Raw genomic sequence first — 20,321 nt, 5'->3', positions numbered from 1 at the left:
TAAATAATACATGTAAAGGTTTGGATAGACTGTTGACACATCTTTTTTAGAAATATGTAGGAATATTATCAGGGCCATAACTCAGTTTATCCTTTAGACCATTTATAGACTCAAAGACTTCAGAAAGTGAAAATTGGATAATTGGAATGTCAACAGAATTTTTTACTTTAAAATTGAAGTTACTTAAATTAACTTTGTCTGAGCGATGGACACTAGAGAAATGGCTTAAAAAACAAGTTTGCTATTACCTCACTTGATTCAGCTGACAAGTCAGTAAAATGCATGACATTTGGAATTCCGTGGCTTTTATTCAAAGAGCTTATATGGTTCCAAAATTGTTTTGAGTCTGAGTGAATAGATTCCTCAATGTTGGAGATATAAGATCTGTAGCATTGATCTGTTAATGTTTTGCATTGTGTTCTAAGATCTGAAAATAAGGTATAATCAGCTGCTAACTGAGTATGTTTGAATCTAGCATGAGCAGTTTTTTTTTTTAAATAACAAGTTTTTTTATATCTGAGAAAACCAACGAGGAAATTTTGAAGGTTTGTATTTTTTTTTTCGGAACAAAGAGTGATATTGCTTCAGAAAGAACTTTATAAAAATTATTTACTGAGATATTAATATTTGAATCATCAAAAACAATATTCCAGTCAACTGAAGAAACTTCGCCCCACCTTCTGGCTTATATTGAATGCATCTCAAATCAGTCTCCACGGAATCTCCTTTTTTATTTCCCGGTCGGATTGTGGATATAAAATTCAATTCAGTATAAATATAAAATAAAATTAAGTGATTCTCCTAATTGTCCATGCGGAAAAGAAGGTACAACAGAGCACATGATATTAGGCTGTTCAAAAATAAGTAATGAAGTAAAAGTATTAAGTGAAGAAATAACCAAAATACCCAAAATCACGAAACCATATAACCTAACCCAATTATTAAGTTCAGAAGATTGTAATATTTATCAAATTTTGTATAACACACAACCAAAAGAAATAATTCAAAACAAGCTGAGTATGTTATAAGAGAAATAAAAATTTAATGTATAATTCTAAAATTAGATATATAGAAAATATTTCTTTGTAAAATTAGAGCAGGAGTATGATTGTATAGCAAACGAGAAGAAAGCAAGGAGCACTCCTTTAGAGCTTCCGAACAAAAAATACAAAATAATTCCATAAAGGTATGATGGCGTATGGACAAAGAATCCGAAGCCAAAAATGCACACACACACACACACACACACACACACACACACACACAAACACACACACACACACACACACAAAATTCAATTCACTGTACATTTAAAAAAAAACTGTTGATCCAGGTAGTGAACTTTGTAGGGACTGGGGTTGAGTCTTGTTGTACAGCATACCTCTACATATCAAGCAGGAGAGTATATTTCTCTATGTCTTAATGGAAAGATTCGAACTTGGATTTGAGGTTCGAATCGGTTTGTAAATGCCCCTTTGTCCGCTTCTTGTCGATCGACGATGATAGGTATAATAAAAGGTTGAAGTTGTGGAGTAAAAGTGTTGATTTATTGACAGCTACTGGTAATTACACAATATGATGTTCGTTAGGTAACTACTTATGATTGACTGTAGTAGACTGCGCTCACATGAGCTCAAATCCCCAATTTATAATCTCACAAATATTTCATACCTAAGCACAGAGGTTATTGCTTCCTATCATACCATACCAACTTTGCACTATTAGCTTACATTACAATTTAATCTAGGCCATCATTGCAATACTTAGGAAGTTCAATTAGAAAAAATATATTATTCGACAATTCATTAACAGGTGAATGGACTTTAATTATTAAAATATTACTCGATATCATTTTCACAATGTCACTTATACCGGTGAAACTATAATAGATTAAGAAGTTAAGAATAATGTGAGATTACAAATTAAGGGGTTAATTTGTGATTGAACACTTAATTTTCTTTCAATAACACTGTGAATCGAATCGTACTCCATTTGTGTGTGCCCCTTTTCTCAGTCTTTTTGAGTTATAGTCAATCCAGTTTTTTGTGAAATAAGGCATAGCGCATTGGATAGAATGCAATTTATATTCTGGTACGTGCATCCGTCACTGTGCAAAATCACGTTGTACAGCCTGTACATCCATAGTAAATACTGCGGTTCTGTTGTCTATTTTCTCTTTGTCATACTGTTTTTCTTCCCTCGCTTTAGTTTTTTTTTTCTAAATGAATAGAGTACTTTTCTTGAGATAAGTTATCCTTAGTAAAAGAACAGCACAAATCACACTGATCTTTTTTTTGGGGAAAATAAAGCAAGATTTAATTCATCAAACACTACTGATTCACAATAAGACTTATATTCTCTGTAAAGCTGTGCTTTATATTTCCAATTCTGCTCCAAGTACAGTTTCTCAGTAGTTTTTCTACAATAGTGCGACTCTAACTTTGTTGCATTGTCTATGCAAATTATTAAAGAATTCTTTGAGAATAGTTTTTCGTGAGGTATCAGCGTTTTTTTCTTTCTCTCTGCTTACATGTGATCGTAAATGTACATCATCCTCTCCATCATCTCCATTTTCCTTTTCCTCTGTGTGCAGTTCTTCTCTTATCCTGCCAGATTGAATTGTTACCCAGTTTAAGACCGCCCATTCTCCCATACATAAGGTGTTTAGGAACATCTTTTTGCATACACGAATTCTTTCTTGACTCCGACCAACTTTTAAATTATAGTATAAAGAACCCTCTTGCCGTACATTTTCTGACTCTACTTTTCTACATGATACATATCTGTATGTATATACATATCATTTCAACTAAAGTTTCATTAGGGCTACATATTTCTGAATTTTCAAAATAATATATTGAGGGAGCCTTGTAACTGGCTACCTACATAAGAGGATTGGAAATCTTTTGATTCCAAGCCTTACTTCAAAGGACTTGTGAATGGATGTATCTCCATAGGTTTGGTTCTTCAGTGACCGTTGAAGGATAAATATTCTTAATATGAGCAAATATAGCTCCAGAGAAATAAAATCACTTTTGAGTTTATCGATTTATAATTAAATCTTTTTAGAGTAGAGAGGCCTAACACGGCCGTAGCTTACTATACAATATCAAAAAATTCTTTCTTTATAACTCGTAAAAGAACACACCGGTATGAGAAAATGCCCGATTTCGGCGGAGAGAAATATTTAATACGTGAATTGAGAGTGTTTAAAAATTCGATGCCTCAAGGGCGATGTGTGAGAATGAACTGAACTGACAAATCACTACTTGATGCGTAAAAGTGAAGATTACTCCTCTTTTATTTAGGTGTGAAAACTATTTAAGAGGGTGAGACGCCAGTCAGTCGGGGTTGCGAACAAACTTGATGAAGTGACTATTTTACTTATTCTACACTAAGAAAAGTCTAAAGAATTACATTTTTATTTTATATTTTAAAACAATATGTTCATTTCTGGAACATATATCATATTATTACTTTCAGCTGTCTCATGAGTTGAGTTTCCTTTGGCAGCTATTTCTTCTACAAGAGTTTCTCCTCGTAAAATGTCTTCATCATTCAAATGTATGTCTTCAACTATTACTCCTAGAGACGGTGTAATTGTATCCAATTCTGGCAATGAATTGGATAAGTCCGGGATTGTTGATTGTTCCGAACTGTGACTAAAAATATCTTCTGTAGGTTTTGAAACCGGTTTTAAAATGGATCCGTTTTCTTCGCTATAAGGAACAAGTTTGTACGCTTCCATTCTCTGCGAAGTGTTTGGATAATCATGTGAACGGTAGTCTAAATAACGGAAAATTGTTACTATTGTATCCTGATCAACATTAGTCATAAAAGTATTTATACAGGGTGTTTCAAAAAGGTCCAACTTACCTTAGTACAAAAGTGTACACAAAAAAAGTTACAGCCCTTTGAAGTTACAAAATAAAAATTGTTTTTTTTTGTATTATCTCCTAAACTACTTGACATTTTGTAATAAGAATGGACACGTTACTTTCTTGTCCTGAAAGCATTTTTCATACAAAAGAAACAAAAAAGTCTAAGCGCACAGAAAAATTTTAAGGAGGGTGTGCAGCCCTAAACCCCCCCCCAGACTTTTGAGTACGTTTAAATCAAATAAATTTTGTGGCATCATTAGTTTAACACATTATTTTTTAAATTTTTTTGCCTCATATCACTTTTTTCAAAAAACAGTTTTTATCGAGTTACTGCCCTTTTCATTAACCTTTAAAAAATTACGTTCAACTAAATAAATGGCTTAAATGAATTAACAAGTACAAAAAATGTCTATAACCTCTATAAATATGATATTACAATAAATGTTAAAATGACCTACATTTTCTTCAATACACATTCGGTTTCGTTTTAATAAGGAAAATCGAATGCGCTGAAAAATCATATTTTTCTGACGAAATTGATTTGCAGCTTCAATTATTCTAACCCTAAATTGTTGTTCGTCCTCTATTGTTACAGAATACACTTTCTCTTTCATAAACCCCCAAAAGCAAAAGTCCATGGGGTTAAGAGCTGGACTTCTGGGTGGCCAAGAAATAGGTGCGTCACGACCCCTTCCAATCCGCCCACCAGTATACTGCCTGCAAAGGTATTCCCGGACTTCATTACTGTAATGCGGTGGAGCGCCATTTTGTAGAAACCACATATTTCGCCTTATTGCAATATTCACTTCTTCCAATAATATTCTATACTCTTGTAAATCGTTTGCCAAGAACTGCAAATAATTATCACCATTTAAATTGTTGGGAAGAAATACTGGGCCTATTAGATTGTTATCCACAATTCCTGCCCAAACATTAACTTTGAAAGTCCTTTGGTGGTAAGTCGTTTTTTGGCGTGAGGATTTTCGACTGCCCAAATGTGGTCATTATGATGGTTTGTTATTCCATTTCTACTGAAGGTAGCCTCGTCGGTAAACAAAATATTTCTAATAAAATTAATATTTCGAGTGTTTTCCATTAACAACCAATTGCAAAATCCAACCCTTTTAGGATAATCTTCAACCAATAACTCTTAAACCGTTGTTAAGTGATAGGGTTTAAGCAGCTGATCCTTCAAACGCCTCCAAACCCTTACGTGAGGAACATTTAGTTGAGCAGCTATTACCCTTGTACTTGTTCCAGGGACTTCTTCAATGATTTCTAAAATGTCTTCATCATGTGCATCCATTATTGGACGACCATTATTGCCAGTAACTTGCGGTTGGAATGTACCCGTTTCCCGTAAACGACGATCAATGGTCAGAAATAATCGTCTATCGGGTGTATTTCGATTGGGGTATTTTACTGCATAACACCTTGCGGCTGCTGCACTATTTCCTTGACATTCACTACGATATTCCCGATAGTTTATTGAAATTATAATTTGTGATCCAACTTACCCAAAGTTAAATGCATATCTGCCATTTCCTGAAATGTGTAGGCCATTGTAATATCAAAATTTTTAATATTAATCTTATGCACACAATAAATAATAATAGCTTCAAATTATTGACTATTATTGATGGAACTGTTTGTAATTATTGTATCCGTAGAAACTAATTGTAATTTTATGGCCAACTAGGAAAAATCAAGTTTTTCGAAAAAGTGATAAGAGGCAAAAAGTTTTAAAAATAATGTGTTAAACTAATGATGCCACAAAATTCATTTGATTTAAACGTACTCAAAAGCTTGGAGGGATTTAGGGTTGCACACCCCCCTTAAAATTTTTCTGTGCGCTTAGATTTTGTTGTTTATTTTGTATGAAAAATGCTTTCAGAACAAGAAAGTAACGTGTCCATTTTTATTACAAAATGTCAAGTAGTTTAGGAGATAATGGAAAAAAACAATTTTTATTTTGTAACTTCAAAGGTCTGTAACTTTTTTTGTGTACACTTTTGTACTAAGGGAAGTTGGATTCAATCAATTTATTTTTGTCTCCGGAATGCGTGATTTAATTTATGACATACCTTTTTGAAACACCCTGTATAATGACGTTATGAACTCACTTTGAGAAAGAACTCCTGGCGAACTGTATGGGACCATTTAAAAGAAGGGGTTGTCACAAGTAGGGGTGATGGTCTACGACAGTCTTTAATTTCCAAACTTTTTTGCTTGGTTTTGAGGGCCAAATCCACAAGAAGTTTTCTCTGACAACTCATGCCTGTATAAAATAATATACCGCAGTTAACATAATGTAATAACCTAATAAAAGTAATAAAAATGTGAAATTATGGTCTGCAAAACTAGTTTTGCAGACGATCAAGTAGTGATTGCACAAGACCAAGACGACCTCAGCTACATGATGAAGAAACTACAAGAAGAATATACCAAGGCTGGCCTAGATATTAACCTCGCGAAAACAGAGTACCTATCTACAAGTGAAGAAGACATAGAAGATCTACAGATTGATGACAACGTAACAATCAAAGGAAAGGATAAATTCAAATACCTGGGGTTTATAATCACGAAAAAGGCAACAACAGAGGAAGAAATTACACAAAGATTAGGACAAACAAGAACAGCAATCCGACAACTTAACTCAGTATGGTGGGATAGACACCTAAATATGAAGACAAAAACGCAGATTTATAAAACATTAGTGCGAAGTATTATGACACATGGAGCTGAAAATTGGATCATAAACAAGAAAAACAGCAGTAAGATAGTAGCAACAGAGATGGAATGCCTGCGAAGATGCTGCAGAGTAACAAGAATGGATAGGAGAAGTAATGACGAAATAAAGCAAAGAACATCAATAGAAACAGACATACTAACATATATAGAACAAAAAAGACTAAAGTGGTATGGACATGTAAGAAGAACTATCGATAGCAGATGGATAAAGAGAATAACCGAATGGAGCCCCATAGGAAGGAGGAAAAGAGGACGACCCCGAAAGTCCTGGAGGAACGAAGTAGACGACGCCATGAGTAAGAGAGGACTAAACGATGGAGAATGGAACAACAGAGAGAGATGGAAACGGTTGAGCGAGGCAAGGCAGTGAATACTGTAGAATCCCTGAATATATATCAATTATGGTCTATGAAGTTATCAGTCTTTGTTCGAATTTATTATTTTAAACCAAAAACTAATATAGTAGGTCTAATAATCAAGAAAGAAAATCTCGTAAATCAGTACAAAACATGTAAAATGTCATGCATTCACTGTGCCACAGTATAGACAGAAAACCTCGTAAATTTGATATACGAGGTTTTCTAAATAACTATAGTAAACATAACCTTTTTAAGAGGTTTTCGTAAACAACCACTTACAAACGAAGGTGTTTTGTCTTTAAATATAATTAAAAGGTATATAAACTATTGAACTTACCTGTCTTTTATTGTTTTTCTTCAAAAAAATAGTGGAAGATAAGTAGCAATAAAAACTTCACTTGAAACAAGAAGTACAAAGTATATGCGTGATTTTCTTACTAAACATGGAGAGCTCACTGATATACGTGGTTCTTATTTTTTCAATAGATGGCAGCGCAAGGCAGAAAGATTTATTCCGACAGCTGTTCTAGGTGAAAGACGAGGTTTTCCATCCATAGAAATAAAAATATAATTTTGGCCCAAAATTGGATAAATGTGGTTTTCCAATTAAGATGACGATGTGTCGTTGAAAAAGCAATCATTTGTCCAATCTTCAAAAAGGGGGACTCCAACCTGCCAGAAAATTATCGACCAGTCTTACTACTGCCAATTATTCCGAAAATTGTGGAAAAGTGGATGGAACTACTAGATTTCTATGAGGTTAATGTTATGTTTTTTGAATATCAATTTGGTTTTCGCAAAAATAAAAATACAGTCTTAGGTATTTTAAACCTTATATTGTATATTATAAAGTCATTTCATAAGCTTCAATTTAACTCAGTCCTTTTGTGTGACTTGAGCAAGGCTTTTGACTTGGTCAACCATGAAATCCTCCTGCAGAAATTAGAAAAATATAACTTTTGTTCCGAAAGTATTGAGGTCATAAAATCGTATCTGAAAGATAGGGTACATGTTGTGAGGGTTGGTGGGGTGTTGTCAGAGAGTGTGTTAAATATTGGAGTACCCCAGGGTGCAATACTGGGACCTATTTTATTTTGATTTATATAAACGATCTTCCAAACATGGAACATAACGCTAAATATAGAATACTCTTTGCAGATTTGGAGCTGATAATATTGAAGATATGCTGGAGGGTTCTATGGTAGCACAGCAGATGACTTAGAATGGTTTGCTGCAAATAGGTTAGTTCTGAACAAAAATAAAACTAAAACAGTGATTTTCATAATGAGAGATGTGGGTGATATGAATGCTGGAGTTGGCGAGATTGGATTGGATTTTTAGGAATTCTGTTGGACCCAAAATTACAGTGTGGTTCACATATTAATAACAGCAACAAACTAAATAAAAGTCTCGTTTTGAGAAATCTTTCAAAATCCGTCTCACTGGAGACTATAAATGTACTATGTATCACTCAATATTCCACTCACATCTTTCATACTTTATCATTGTCTGGAGTCATTAGATTAGATTAAGATTATAATTAATTTATTACTATCTCATATATAGTATTTTTCATATAAAAATGCGCGCACGTCATTAAACATTTACGACGTCAAAACCCCACAGCGTTGCCAAAACATCAGAATAGTTAGTAAGTGAGGAACTTTTAAAATGTCAACTATTTGTCAAACTATTATATAACAGTAAATAAACTTAGTTTTAAAACTACTGCAACACACTAAAATACATAAGAAAACATTTTAATACAAAATTATATACCTATTCTAAATTTTAAACTTACCTTTATTTAGAGCATTAATATTAAAAACGTCCCGCCATTATTTCTTGTTCAAAATAATCTATCTTATATGAAAGCTTATCAGCTTTCTACAGACTATTTAGTTGTTTTGGCATAGCACAATCACAATATACAACAATAATTAGTTTTTAAAGCTATTAATCTAAATTTAATATGTATTTATAAATACAATTTATTAGTATATAATATATTATGATCAAATTGTGTAAGAAATCAAAACATAAACTAAATTCTTACTCTAAAAAAGCGGCAACACTTTAAACAATTTTGCCACACGCTGAACTGTCAAAAAATTTGAAGTATTCCCATATCAGTTGCGTACAATTGTCTAATATATTTAATTAAAATTATTATTTTGTGGAATATTAGACTTACAGAGTTATTTCATAAAATTTAGATTATTAATAATAACAAATGTTTTTGGTTATTTAATCAATATAATTCTAAAATTCCCAATATAATGATGATTACAATTTTCTGATTATTATACCATGTTGACGCCTATGAAAGATCGAGCAGTTTCTTATGGGTTTCGTATTATTAGCTGTGTTAGGAAAATTTGAAGTCTAAGGTTGACGTTCTGGAAATTTTACATATAATTGGAGTCACTTTATATAAATTGTGACGTGCACGCATTTTTATATGAAAAATACTATATATACTATCTATACCTTCATAAAGATAGTCTGGTAGTTCAAACTCATTGTCTTACAAGTTAGAGTGCTTTGATATTGGACGGCGGTTTGTAATTACTGCAGACTCAAAAAGGCCATTGTATGAATTTCGGTAATAAATAAAACGAGGGTGCGATTTTACAACCTTGGCTTCTCGGAGAGGTCTAGTTTTAAAGGGGTACTTCTTGGTGTAAGTTTTGTTCAGGTGGTTTGACCATTTCCTAAATAGCAGCTGATCCACCTCTATAACATTAAAAGGAGAAGGTTTCGCTCTGGCTTACCGAAAAATCTCCATCCATTCATTTGGCTGCTCTACTTTAGCTTTTTGGTTAATTATTCCCATATAGGGCCTAGGTCGTGGAGAAATCCTAAAACAGTATAATTTTTGTTTTGTCCTCCGCATGAATCACAGAACATGGAAATACATCTGACATTTATATCAAGATGATTGTATACGAAATCGTGCAACATTGAGCACACATCATCACTACCTTTTTTTCCTACTGTTTCAGAATAAGTATAAAATTTACTGGCTCCGGTTGATAAAATGTAGACATTAAAAAACTATTCAAAGAAAGTTGGCGCCTGTAGTAGACGTAATTTGTAGAAATGTTAGGTGTTGGTAGGTTTTTCTGGAAATCAAAACAAATTGCTTCCTCATTGCTGCTTTTCCTGCTTCTTTTTGTAGCTTCTCGTTTCCTCTTATAAAATGTGTCTCTTTCAATTTATGGTGTTTATTTTCATTTTCTAAGCGCATTATTTCATTCTCCAGCCTAAGAGCACCATCATTATCTCTTGAAATAATGTTACCTTTTTCAACTTAAATGACCAAATGACAAATTAAATTCAGTTGAGAAAATTGTTCTGTAAGTTTCGTAAGACACTTTTAAATTTGGATATTCTTTAATATACATTTTGTATATTTTATTAATAGTTAGCTCCTCTGGTAAGTATATTTTGGAAGATTTTGCCAAGTTGTAATGCCCTGTTCTCCCTTTAAACGAACGAATGTGGTTCGTTACTGCTCCTCTTTGTTCTTTGGTGAGTTTCCTAGGTCTTGAAGAATGCTTTCCTCTTTGGTCTCTTGGAAACATGCCAAATTATTTTAAAGATTTTTGTTGTACCTCCATCTTTTTTTTTTGGTTACACCATGGATGGCCATAAAAGCTTTAAAGCAAACCTGAACTTTTTTATTGTATTCTCATCATTTATAAACCTTACTCTATAACTATATACGGCATCTTTCAATTTAGCGTTCTCTTCCATTTGACGTGAATGTCGGTTTTGAATTTGTTGTGTGGTAGTTAGACCACATAAATATGAGTTTTGTTCATCAACAGAACACATTAAACTAAATTGCTTCAAAATACTGTTCCTACAGACTTCAGAAACATTTTGAAAACATTTCAATCTTTTACAGTGACAGTCAAGCCCTGGAATATGGCTTTGTAATCTAAGTTTTTACTTACATCAGTCATGTGGCCAAATGATTTTCTTTTCTTACTTAACTTTCCTTTGCTGAACTACTTACATCCATATCACTTATTTCTTCATCACTTGGTACAGTAAAATGATTTTGTATCAGTAACTTGAAGAAACTAACCTCAAATATTACACCTCAAAGCAACACACGAAAACAATGAGTACAGTTTGTTTAGCAGAAAATGGTTGACTTTAATTAGTGCGGTCCTAAATATTATTAAATTTATCTGACTTGGCCCATTGTTAAGACCGGTCCGTAGCGATAAGCAGAGGTAGACAGAGTTGGCCTTTTGACAGTTAACACTGACTAGAGGGTACTCCTATAATAAAGCGAAGGATCCACAAAATTTACAATAATTACGACGACAAAAACAAAAAAAAACGGATGTAAAATATATTGCTTTGCCTTATATACCCGAAATTAATGTTTTCAAATGAGTTTTAAAATAAATTAAATCTATTTTAATTGCTAAGATTATAGAAAAACAAACATTAATAATAATTTGTGGTTCTGAAAAGAACCGTTTTTTTTAATCGTAACATTTGTAGATTTAATGACAGTATCACTCCACACATAGTTCTGTTTCGCTATCGCTATCCTCATCTAAATTAATTATGATCGGTTCAATTATATTATGATCTACATGAACATATGAATTTTCTTTACTTATTACGTGTCGAACTGAATTTCTCCAACTACTTGGAAGAATATCATCGACACATTTTCTTATTAACTCTAGAACAGTAATACTTAACGTTGGAGAAATATTTTGTGACCTCACGTTAGACTTCAATTTGTGGTACATATGTTCTATGGGATTAAACATGCAGCACTGTATGTACCATTTCCTCTGCCAATATTATCACAAACATATACTTTTTTATAGAAAATGCCTTTAAAACTTCTAAAAGCTCTTGTTTGGTGTAAAATTCTTCAAAATACATATCATTCGTCTCCATGTAATTTTGAATTTCCAATTTAGTATTATTCGAGTTATAGTTATAGTTATACTATTCGAGGAGCGTTACTTAGATGTCGACTGTCGTACAATTTCATTGTCATGTCAGCGCTTAAACATATCTGTCCGGAGTTAGTGAGGAATTTCAACTGGAAAGTACCCTGGTGGAATGACAATCTTGCAAATCAAAAGACAGAAGTCAGACGAAAATTGAATTGCCCCAAAGATCTGGTGAGTGGAGCGATTATTGCAAAGCATGAACTGAATATAAAAGAACTTAGAAGGGCAAAAAGAGAATCATGGAGAGCATTGCTAGGACATAAAACAGACTACAGAAATGTCAAGGCTCCATAAAGTTCTCTCAAAAGACCCTTAGATAAGTATTCCCTCGCATCAAAATAAATCAGGTGAATACACTCTAAATTGTGAAGAGACTGAGATATCTTTTCAGGGTGCACTTTCCTATCCTGATTCTCAAACAAAATTTATACCAATAGACACGTGACAGCAACTGGAATGGATATAATAGCTTATGGTTGTAGGGAAATGTTTTTTTAGTATGTTTTACTAGTAGTTGTTATTTTAAAACGAGATTAAATAGTACTCATACAGCGTAAAAACTTTCACATAGGCTATTAATTAAAAGTTACTGTTAAATATTTCAAAAAAATTCAGGAATGCTTTTTGTTGTTATTAAAAGATTATGGATGAATTAATTACTATTTAAATGGGAACAAGCCACAGTTAAAGGTCAAAATACGCTTATTGACGTTTCAATTTCCACTTCGGAAATCGTTCTCACTTAATATTGTTCTGAAGCTATTTTCTTGTGGCATTTTAAATTAATTACTATTTAAATGGGAACAAGCCACAATTAAAGGTCAAAATACGCTTATTGACGTTTCAATTTCCACTTCGGAAATCGTTCGAGAACGATTTCCCCCACATAGGTGGGGGTTACTAGATGACGAATAGATGAAAAAGTACTCGTATTTTTACCTTGCATTTTTTTAAACAATAATTTATGGTCACAACTTGATTTTTTGTCGAAATTTGTTTCTCTTATATTTTACATAAACAATATTTATATCATTTTTTTATATCAAGAAGATATTTTCCCGTTTTTTAAATTAAATTTAAATTAAAATTGATAAATAATTTACGGAGATATTTGCAAAAAAAAACAGTTTTTTGCACTAATTTATAAATTTTATTAATTTTTTTATTCATCATCATCATCATCTTGGTGCTACAGCCCTTCTCTAGCTAGTAGAGGGCCTCTACCTTCTCAAGCTTTCTACGCCATTCTATTCTGTCCCTCGCTTGCATTTTCCAGTTGCTGACTCCGATCTTCTCGGCATCTTGTGTTACCCCGTCCATCCACCTTAGCTTTGGTCTACCCCGTCTTCTCATTCCTACGGGTTGCGCTGTTAGAATCTTTTTTATCATGTTTGACTCAGGGGCCCGGGCTACATGTCCTGCCCACTGCAGGCGGTTTCGCTTAATTATAGTGGTAATATCTTTACCACCAAACGTATGCTTGTAGATATTCTGCAGTTCAAAGTTATATCTACGCCTCCATACTCCGTTCTCACAGACCGCTCCGAATATCTTGCGTAGCACCTTTCTTTCAAAAATGGATAGAGCGGATTCATCTGTTTTCGTTAGCGTCCATGCCTCTGATCCATATGTGAGAACGGGGACTATCAGTGTTCTATACAGCCTTATACGAGTTTTTTGAGACAGACGTTTGTTAGCTAAGTACTTTGATAGACCATGATAACACCTGTTTGCAATTATTATTCGCCTTTTTATTTCCTCAGATGTGTTATAATTGGGGTTAACCGATGTCCCTAGATATATGAACTCTTTGACTGCTTCGAAGTTTTGGTCATTGATGATTAAATTTGTGTCAACATTTCCAGCTCTTGTGTTTGTGTTAGTCGCCATGAATTTGGTTTTATTTTGATTTATCTGTAACCCCATTCGTTCTGCTGCTGCTACTAGCTCGGTTAGGATTTCCGCAGTTCTCGCCCTAGTTCTTGTTATAATGTCCACGTCGTCTGCATATGCTAGAATTTGGACTGATCTATTAAATATTGTTCCCCTGCTATCTAAATTATCGTCTCGTACAACTTTTTCTAAGGCGACATTAAAAAGCTGACACGCCAGCGCATCTCCCTGCCTTAACCCCCTATGTATTTGAAATGGGGTTGACGAGTCGTTTTGAATTTTAACTGCTGATAGCATCTTCGCCATTGTCACTTTTATCAAACATATGAGTTTTTTTGGAATTCCCAACTCATTCATAGCATTGTAAAGACTTGGTCTTAAGACACTGTCATATGCCGCTTTAAAATCGACAAAAATATGATACATATCTATGTTAAACTCTTGCGCTTTTTCGAGGATCTGTCGTAGTGTAAAGATCTGGTTAATGGTTGAACGTCCACACCTGAATCCCGCCTGATATTCTCCTAGAAACATTTCAGTATAAGGCTTTAATCTCTCGTGCAAAATATTTGACAATATCTTGTATGCTGTATTTAGGAGAGTAATTCCGCGGTAATTATTGCATTCCAGTTGGTTTACCTTTTTGTGTAACGGGCAAATTAAGCCTAAGCTCCATTCTTCAGGCATTTGCTCCTCAGACCAAATTCCGTGCTTAAATAACTCTGCTGGGATGCCATCGCTACCTGGGGACCTATGGTTCCTTAGTTTTTCTATAGATATTTTCACTTCATCTACCGAGGGGGGTTCCACGAGTTCCTCATTTCGATATTCCAGCTCTATATTGTTAGTAGGTTCCCCTTCCAGCAACTCTCGAAAGTGCTCTACCCATCGTAAAAGGATATCCTCTTTGTTGGTAAGTAAGTTACCTTCCTTATCATTACAATAATTGATTCTTGGTTTGAATTCTTTTCTAATACTATTTATTTGATGATAGAACTTTCTTGTTTCTCCTTGACTCATATGGCTTTCGAGCCGTTCTAATATGTCATTTTCCGAGTCTCGTTTCTTTTTTCGGTGTATGCGTTTTTCCTCTCTCCTTAAGTTTTTGTATCTATCTATTGTTGTTCTAGTTTTTCGTTGTTGCATGGCCCTAAATGCCTCGTTCTTCTCATCTGTTGGTGCTAGACACATTTAGCAAATTTCATATAATTTTTTAAGACTTAAACTATCTCAGAAGTTAAATGCATATTACGTTTTCATCGAAATTATTTACAAAATAAACGTTTGAAAAAGGGGTATGTTTTTTACTTATAAACAATTGTAATAACTTTTGTATTTTTTCAAGCTATAGACTTGTACGTACAGACATTGGATAGCTGGTAAAAAACTTACATTAAAAAAAACCTTCTATGACCAATAGGAACAAAGTTAGAGACTATTTTTTTTTAAATCATACCTCCATTGTTTATAAACATTAAGAAGTAAAATTTGCACAAATTTTGAATGAAAATCTATGGACAAATGTACTCATTTTTTCCGAGGTTTCCCATATATCCCGGCCAGTGAAAACTGTGTAGTTATTCATATTTCGACGAGCTACCCAGATTAAAAAAAAGAGGCTTCTAGCTGCAATGGAAGCCGAGATAATGTAAATTTTTCCTGCGTGTTTCAATTTGAAGTTTCAATCTCGAAAAAAACGGAGCTGAAATAGTTAACTCCTCCACTTTCCTATGACGATCTTTCGAAAGCACCTTCGTTTCGAAGGGCTGTAAGTTTCGAAAAATTTGATGAATTTTATTAAGTTTCAATTTAAAGTTTAGATTTTCATTCAAAATTTATTTTAAATATTTAGCCTCAGGGATACAGGGAAACAAATTTAGACAAAAAATCAAGTTGGGACCATAAAAAAATTTATGAAATTTGCTAAATGTGTCTAGCACCATTAATAGAGCAAGTTCAATAGTTTAAATATTTAGCCTTAGGGATAAATAAATTAAATAACTTTTAAACTATTTGACCGATCGGGAGGAAATTTTTCACAAAGTTAAAAGACGGTAATTCGTCGATGTTCAAATGTATCAATACCATTTTATTTTGTTAATAATAAAATTTATAAATTAGTGCAAAAAACTGTTTTTTTTGCAAATATCTCCGTAAATTATTTATCAATTTTAATTTAAAAAACGGGAAAATATCTTCTTGATATAAAAAAATGATATAAATATTGTTTATGTAAAATATAAGAGAAACAAATTTCGACAAAAAATCAAGTTGTGACCATAAATTATTGTTTAAAAAAATGCAAAAAATACGAGTACTTTTTCATCTATTCGTCATCTAGTAACCCCCACCTATGTCTTAAAAGCTTCAGATATCTGCGAATAATTTTTCGACCTTTTTTTTTAACCAGACTGGGCTAATTGTTTTGAAGTATAATAACCGTAACCAATCCGCCCATTTGAACTGTTTTTCTATATGCGTCTATATTCTTTGCTCGTAGGTTGAGTGTACATAACCTAAAAATGCATTTTTTTTTTCAACAAAAACGTATAATTTTTTTTTTTTGAGGGGGCTGCAGGACCAATTTTTTTTAAATTTCTTTATTAGATTAAAAATTATATCTCTGGATTTTTTCCGATTTTTCGTAAGGTCCGCCATCTCTAAAAACTTAAAAAACTGTTTTTAAGGCTTTTTGGGGATTTTCTTCATTTTATAGACTTTAAAATATAAATATAATTTAAAACAGTTTTTCGGATTTTTGAAGATGGCGCACCATACGGAAAAATCAGAGATATAATTTTTGCTCAATACACAAAATAAAAAATTGGACTTGCAGCATCCTCAAAAAAAATTTATGCGCTTTTTTTCGAGAAAAAAATCGGTTGCCTGTAAAGTCGGTTTTACGGGCGAAGATTTTACGTGACAACGTCTTTTTCTCGGTAGAATATTTATTGATATGAATATTATTAAATTGCACAATAGGAACAAGGAATTGAATGAAAATGAGAATTGCACAAATTTTAACTATAGAAATATATTTTGTTTACTAAAACATTGTACATGTAAACTTAAACTTAACTAATTTCTATTTGAGTGATTTTGTTGAGGATAGGACGATGATAGGAGAAATAGCATCGCACCAGCGGAACGATCATGTTTGAGTGGGAGAGAGACGCAAGGCATTCGCCGGTCCGGTGGGCCTCTCTCTCGTTCGGTGACTCATCGTAACAGACGTGAGCGGGCGTTACACTTTTTCATGAGTGACTCCGAGCCACAACGTAATTTAAGACGTTGTCACGTCAAAAAAATGCATTTTAAGGTTATGTACACTCAAACGACGGGTCTATAAAAATAGACAAGTTTTGTAAAAGCCTGAACTATGCCTGTTAATTTTTTTAAATTAAATGTTTAAATTGATTGCATCCCACTTAAAAAAAATTGACGTTTCTGAGGGAAGGGGGCAGGGATGGCGGGCTAAAATTGCGCTGAGCCTTGTTTTTTAATCATTACATAGAACGTAAAAAATGGATAATTAATTGTGACAAGAAGAATGAACAGGAGACCTAATAATTCTTTGTTTTCATTTGTTCTTTATACTTTTGCCGTTTTTAAACTATATTTATTAATTGTATATGTCTCATTTAATTACAGTCGAAATACCAATTTTTCTTATAAAAAAACTGTCCGGAGAGTTAATTCAAATGTACATTCAATCGAAAGAATTTAATAGTGTAAAAATATTAAAGGAAATTTTAATTTAACAAAAAACTATAATAATTTTCAGTCCACTAATAACGAGTTTTTCTATTTGCAGGTAACGATGAAGCAGAAGACTTTTAGCAGAAACTGGATAAAATTTTACATAAAATAAAATGTACAAAATTAAAAATCTGTAAAATATTGTTTGTCTATAATATTCGTGATTGAACAATAAAAGTGTAAAATAATTTGATTGTATTATTTTCCCAACATACTCCCATCATCCTGGAAGAATATCAGTATTTGCTTAGACATACAAGAAGTAGACTCTTTCCTTCAATAAAAATCAGTCTTGCAATAATTTGTTAGTAAAGTGAAAATAGACTACAAACAATTCTAAAAAGTTCTTAATATTCATTTGAAATCTCTAGTTCTAGGTCCCCCCAACAGATGGGGCCACTTAGATAAAATACAGGAGTCGCGCATTTTGGGTACTTAAGTAAAATATCAAAAAAGGTGGGAAAACAAAGGGCGGGTGGGCATTGAAGAAACATGATTATGAAGAACTCTATGAAGAAACATAATGAGTTGAAATTCTGTGAATAAATTTTGCTTTTTAGTCTTGAAGAGAAGACTTGTTTGTGAGAATGAGACGAAAAAGAGCGACCTAGCCCTCCTCATAGTCAATGAATACTGAAATTGTCTTCTAATCATCTGACCCTAACTGATTTTAATTAAGAGACCTTGGTCCGTATGTAAGTGGTGCCACCTTTCAGGCGATTGTTCAACTAGTTTCGAGTATATAGTGTTGCCTACATCTGGACGTATTTCTGGAGTTGTAAAATATTAATTATTTGTCTTTATGTTCTCATATGAAAACCAGGTATACATTTCTAAGGAAAATAAAAGACATTTTATGATTTAAAATTTATTTTTTAAATTCATACAGAACAGTTTATTGAAATTATATACAAACTTGTACAAAAGAGTTTTCGGTGAGCAATATTTTTATAGCCTTGCAGTTAACACTTTCCCCTAATCATGTTTATAAAATAGACAGAAACACTATATATACTTCAATCCAATAGAAGACTGCTAGCTTTGTACACTAGTCTTACCGACACCCTAAATTGAGTACTCTCCCACAGCGTGGTAGGGGAGAGGGGGGTTAGTGTGGACATGGGGTTAGTGTGGACATAGTTAATTATTTAGAAACTCGCATTTAAATCTGCCGCCCAGTCTGTTCAGGAAGTGACTATTAACGCCACCGAACACCACGTAAAAGTTGGTTGAAATATTTTCTATAATATGACCGCCAGTGACAGAAAGTGATTTTGTGTGTTGTATCCATTTATTTCACACGGTAAGTAAAATTATACTAAAATTGAAGTTATTGAACTAATTGTATACCTAAGTTAGTGTATGGCTTCTGGAATATTTAATTACTAAATTTGATATGGAATGAGATAAAATTATCATTTTTCGAAACGTCATTCCATTGTTACTGTCAAACATGGCGTTCGGGGTTAGTGTGGACAAATCATCAGCTGTCCACACTAACCCCACAAATGATTATATTTCCAAAAATCATGTGATAAAAATCGCTTTTTTGTTTCAGATGAGGACTTACAGTAGAAAAACGGCGAGAGCTGATATTGATGAAAAAGTTATAGAGCGTGCAATAAAGGATATCCTAAGAAAAAAAGGAAGCTTGAGAAATATTGCAGAGAAATATGAATTGAAAAAAAGTATGCTTCACAAAAGAGTCATTTTGGCTAAGAGGAACCTTCAAGATGCTAATATACCCTCTGGTGATGATTCAGGTAACGAAGATGAGTTAGAAATTGTTAGCTTGAATGTTTCTGGCGTCAATAAATTTCGAGGTCGCCAAATATTTTCTGATGAACAAGAACAACACATTGTCAATTATCGTAAGAAGGCGTCTCGATTACATTATGGCTTGACTTACAAGCAGGCTTGTACCCTAGCTTTTGAGTATGGTAGTGCTCTACAAATAGAAATTCCTTCGAATTGGACTAAAAATAAGATAACAGGAAAGGACTGGATATATTCATTTATGAAACGACATGGAGATTTTTCTCTTAGAAAACCTGAAAATACAAGCATAGCACGAGATGCAGCCTTTAACAAATCCAACGTGGATTTATTTTTTGATAATTACATTGGAGTTTTAGATAAATTTAAAGGAAGGCCAGAAAGGATAATAAATTTAGATGAGACAGGTATACCCACGGTCTTACCACCACCCAAACGTATAGCTGAAAAGGGAAAAAAACAAATAGGAGCTGTGGCCTCTCAAGAACGCGGTGAAAATGTTACAATGTGCGGAATTATAACAGCCACTGGACAAGCAATACCTCCAGTTTTCATATTCCCCAGGAAGAATATGAAAGACCGGTTCTTAGATGGTGCACCAATAGGGAGCATTGGTCTGGCTCATCAGTCTGGCTATATGACTGCGGAATTATTTTTAGAAGTACTAAAGCACATAAAAATGCACTTAAGTGCTTCTAAAGAAAACCCTCTACTGATATTAATGGATAATCATTCAAGTCATATAAGTTTGGAAGCTATAAACTTAGCTAGAGAATCTGGAATTACTCTTTTATCGTTTCCGCCACATTGTAGCCACAAACTACAGCCGCTAGATGTTGCAGTATATGGTTCTTATAAAGCTGCATTACGGGTTGCAATGGGAGACTGGCTTCAAAATCATCCAGGCA

General features: G+C 33.3%; 1 protein-coding gene across 8 annotated transcripts in view; it reads left to right on the top strand.

Annotated features, from left to right (window-relative positions):
* The window catches only part of LOC140450316 (uncharacterized), an 81,349-nt gene extending 63,524 nt beyond the window's left edge, over positions 1-17,825 (top strand). For all 8 annotated transcript variants that reach the window (XR_011952005.1, XR_011952006.1, XR_011952004.1 and 5 more), the window contains 2 exons: positions 8,150-8,232; positions 17,693-17,825. The gene's annotated coding sequence lies outside the window, so the exon portion shown is untranslated. The remainder of the gene's footprint in view (positions 1-8,149; positions 8,233-17,692) is intronic.
* Positions 17,826-20,321: the final 2,496 nt, after the last annotated feature.

This window comes from Diabrotica undecimpunctata, chromosome 9 (assembly GCF_040954645.1).
Source record: "Diabrotica undecimpunctata isolate CICGRU chromosome 9, icDiaUnde3, whole genome shotgun sequence".
Classification (NCBI taxonomy): domain Eukaryota; kingdom Metazoa; phylum Arthropoda; class Insecta; order Coleoptera; family Chrysomelidae; genus Diabrotica; species Diabrotica undecimpunctata.
This window is presented reverse-complemented; position numbering and strand designations above follow the sequence as displayed.